Genomic DNA, 4,496 nt, shown 5'->3' with positions numbered 1-4,496 from the left:
TACATCCACAAGGTCTTCTGAGGTTTTAGTATGCAGGGGGGAAGTCATTGAGTACCCCAATGCAAGCATAATTAAAACTTAGCAAGGAAGATTCTCCCAAGACAGATGCTGAGAAAGAGGAAATGGCAAAAATGTCATATTCTTCAGCAATTGGCAATTTGATGTATGCTATGGTGGCCACAAGACCGGACATTGCACATGCCGTGGGAGTGGTTAGTAGGTATATGTCAAACCCTTGCAAGAAACATTGGGAAGCAGTGAATAAAATCCTCAGATACCTGAAGGGTACAACTAGCAAGTGTTTACGCTTCGGGAACAACGATGCATCTATTGTGGGTTACACGGATGTAAATTATGCGGGTTGTGTGGATCATAGAAGATCCACATCTGGCTACATGTTCATGTTTGTTGGAGCGGCAATCTCTTGGAGATTGTGTCTCCAAGATTGCACGTCTTCATCTACCACTGAGGCAGAGTATGTTGCTGCATCTGACGCCAACCAAGGAAGCCATATGGTTAGCTCGTCTAGTGGGAGATTTGGGCATTCATAAGTTCAGTATTGCATTGTGATAGTCTGAGTGCCATTGCTTTGGCAAAGAATCCGGTGTTTCATTCAAAGTCAAAACACATAGAGGATAGATACCATGTCATACAAGATGTATCAGTTGGCAAGTGCATTGAGCTTATCAAGGTTCACGCTGATGACAACCCTGCAGATGCTCTCATGAAGAGTGTAGCCTCAGAGTGGTTTACACACTGCATAGAGCTCTGGGTGTAGGATGAAGCATAGGGGATGCTTCATCAACTTTGTATCAACTAACTATAGCTAATAAGGAGTAGAGAGATTTACTCTCTAATGCTCCACCCAAGAAGCTACGTACTATTTGCTCCTCATCCCCTTCCCCTTCTCTCCTTCCCTTGCACTCACAGACCACTCGATCCATCAACTTTTAAAAAATTGGTTGGTTGCTGGTGGGAAAACTCCCCATCATGTCGACAGAGACTCTGATATTGATCTTAGGCCCTCAATCTCTACCAATTCAACCCTTGTGCCTCTCTTACATATACCACAACTATCCTCCACTCAATAGCAGTTCTAAGCCATCCTTTGCACGTTCGTCCATGTGCACCTACCAGGTGTGCTCACCTTAGCCAACAAAAATCTTGCCCTGTGTGTCTACCTTGAATGCCTCTTGCCTCCATGCAGCTACACCACAACACCTCCACACTTGTCACCCTAGCCGCTAGCTTCCACCCAATCTCACAATAACTATCCAAAATTAATGCAAATTCACAAGTGCTCTCTCTCTCTCTCTCTCTCTCTCTCTCTCCCCCTCTGGCATAATATAAGTTGGATTGTCAATTTTCTATAAGTATTAGATCAACATGCAAAAGGGTCAAAAGATCTTGTGTTGCTTTGTGTCCATCTACATGATATAGCCTAGGGCTCCACACTGTGCTTTTAGATGATACAACACCATGGCGTAGACCAATTCATTGCACATTCATCCCTTACTACCTCATGGTGGGGATGCATCCCTAGCACTAGACGTTTCAAACCAAGGTAGGGATAGGGTGAAAAGCATGAGAAAGAAGACCAATGTTTGCTTCAAGGGTTGTGGAGAGACGAGATCTCGACAACAAAGATGATGTGATCAATATAAGAGTTGGAAGTTATGTTGGAAATAGGATTGTAGGGAAACACGCACAACTTGGAGAAGACAAAGGAAGCTCAAGGCACACAATAGATTGTATACTACTTAGTGTGCATTGGAAATATAAGAGAGCCCTAGAGTGATGGGCATATATACAATGCACGGGGGAAAAACACCTCCTAGTGAGGGAGAAAATGGCACAACAGTCATAAGTGTGTTCACACACATCATTACCACATGTATATGGTAACAAATCTCCCTAGGAGTGATGTGGTGAATGAGAGGAAGTGCCATGCCCTGAGGACATGATTAATCCACAAAGGGGAGTAAGCCCAAAGCATTACAAAAAGCTTCAAACTCCTCATGAGACAATGTTTTTGTGAAAAGATCTTTGAGGTTGTCTTCTGTTGGCACATAATCCAAGCCGATCTCTCTTGCTAAGAGTCTCTCTTTGGCATAGGGGTTATGCACCTCAATGTGATTTGTGCGAGCATGAAAAATTGGGTTCCTCGCAATTGCCAATGTGCTTTGACTGCTAGTGTAGATGATGTTGGCAGTGTCCTATCCAACACCCAAATCATCCATAAGGCCTCTGAGCCATACACACTCAACCGTAGCTATGAAGATTGCCCTATACTCAGTCTCACAACTGGAAGTGGCCATTGTAGGTTGCTTCTTGCTCAACCATGATATGCATGAGTTGCTGAGCATGAAACAAAAACTACTTGTGGACACTCGTGTGTCAAAACAACCAGCCCAATTTGAGTCCAAAAAAGCATGTAAATCTGGGAGCAATGATCCCCCCTTGGGATAAAACAACCCAAGATGTAAAGTGCCACTCAAGTAGCGAAAGATCTGCTTGACAACCTTCTACCAATGTTCAGACCCTGGGCTATGCATAAATCTACTAACTGGTGAGACTGCAAACTCTCTATGTAACTTGTCTGACACAAGGAAATACCACCATCACACTGCTTAAATTGTATGCCCAAGTAATGGTGCAATAGCCCCAAATATTTCATCTTGAAAGTAGCATTCAAATCAGCCTTAAATTCAGCAATATGTGCCTCATTTGGACGAGTGATCCGCAAATCATCCACATATAGAACAACAATGAGAAGTAAATCACCCTCAACTTTACATACAAAGTGCTTTCTGTTGGACTGTTTCGAAAGTACTTTGTATGTAACAGAAAGTTAGAGGTTTTGTGATTCATCAAAAGGCAGAGATTCCTCAACATCACATAAAGTAGAAACACCAAAGCATAGCAATCTGATGCATAAGATGCATGGCGAGAACCTAAACGACTACAACTAGACAAAGGTGCATACAACTTACTATCACACAAAGTATGCACCATCCATTTTGGCATACCTCTAGCCTGCTCATTCTCAACCCTTTCCTGATCAAGTACATCGTGTACATCTAAGTTAGAAATTGGTGTTACCATATACATGTGTAGTGATGTGTGTGAACACACTTAGGACCGCTGGGGCATTTTTTCCCTCACTAGGAGGTCCCCCCCCCCCGGTGCATTTTATATACGCCCATCATTCTAGGGCTATCTTATCTTTCCATTGCACACTAAGTAATATGGTCTCTATTGTGTGCCTTGAGCTTCCTTCATCTTCTCCAAGCTGTGTGTGTTTTTCTACAACCCTAATTCCAACAATTGGTATCAGAGCAGGTTGCGTCCTCCCAGGCTTAGTTGCCAGTAGCTCTAGCACATGCTTCTCACTTTCTTTGATTTTTGTGAGCTTTGGCAAGCGGCAAAGGTCGGAAAATATTTGGGAGTACTCGTATAGTTCGCCTTGCTCATAATTTTCATTTGGACTCATTTCAGCCTGCGTTTCCACTATTGGTAGTAGTGTGCATGTTATTTTGTCATTTTGTGCAAAATTTTTGTCAGTGCCGTTTTCTACATAACAAGTCCCTTACAATCTTTTACAATGTGTGCTATATAGCACGTGTTATTCCCACTTTGTTCCTCCTCTTTTTGAGCAGTTTTCACATCAGGTGCAGCATTTGCCATGGCTGACAGCAACACAAATGTGTTCAAGATGTTTGCTGATGAGGATAGATTACATGGGGACAATTACCCTATGTGGACTTATATGATGCAACATGTCCTTGTGTCAAAGGGTGTCTAGAATATTGTGCATGACATTGATGTGCGTTGTGGTTCTCAGGATGTAGGTGATGCTGCAGGTTTTGGTGGCAGGATTGCTACTGCCAGAGCTGTTTTGCCTACGCCTATGTAAGCTAGTTAGGATGTAAAAGATGTGCAGGCTCATGTATTGATTGCGTTGTCTGTGAAGCGCACTATTACTCCTCACATTCGTTCAACAAAATCTACAAAATAGGCTTGGGATATTCTAGCTGGTCTTTATGCAAGTCGCAATGAGGCAAAAATTGCATTGTTGCGTAAAGAGCTGGAGTCCAAGTTTATGCATGAGGAAGATGATATGGATATTTTCCTTGTTGGTCTCAAGGATATCAATGAGCAAATTATTTTTGCAGGCGAAGTCATTTTTGATAGTTTCCTTGTGCGACTGTTCTTGATGCTTTGCCAGATTCTTACCAGACTTTTACTAGTACTTGGAGACTTATGACCCAAGGAAATCCAAAAGTTGTCAAGTTTGATGCATTATGCACATTTCTATTGCAAGAGTCACTTTCCAAAAAAAACAAGACTAGACAACGTGCAGTTGAACATGCCTTTATTGTTGCTCAAAGAAAAGGTGGTAACAACAATGTAGCAAATTCTCATGGTTCTTCTACGAGTGGTAAACTCTTTTGCTGGTAGAAATTTGTATGGAAATTTTGGTGAAAATGGCAAAA

The sequence above is a fragment of the Adiantum capillus-veneris genome, chromosome 18, assembly GCF_014529385.1.
Source record: "Adiantum capillus-veneris isolate H3 chromosome 18, ASM1452938v2, whole genome shotgun sequence".
NCBI lineage: Eukaryota > Viridiplantae > Streptophyta > Polypodiopsida > Polypodiales > Pteridaceae > Adiantum > Adiantum capillus-veneris.
Note: the sequence above shows the minus strand (reverse complement) of the source record.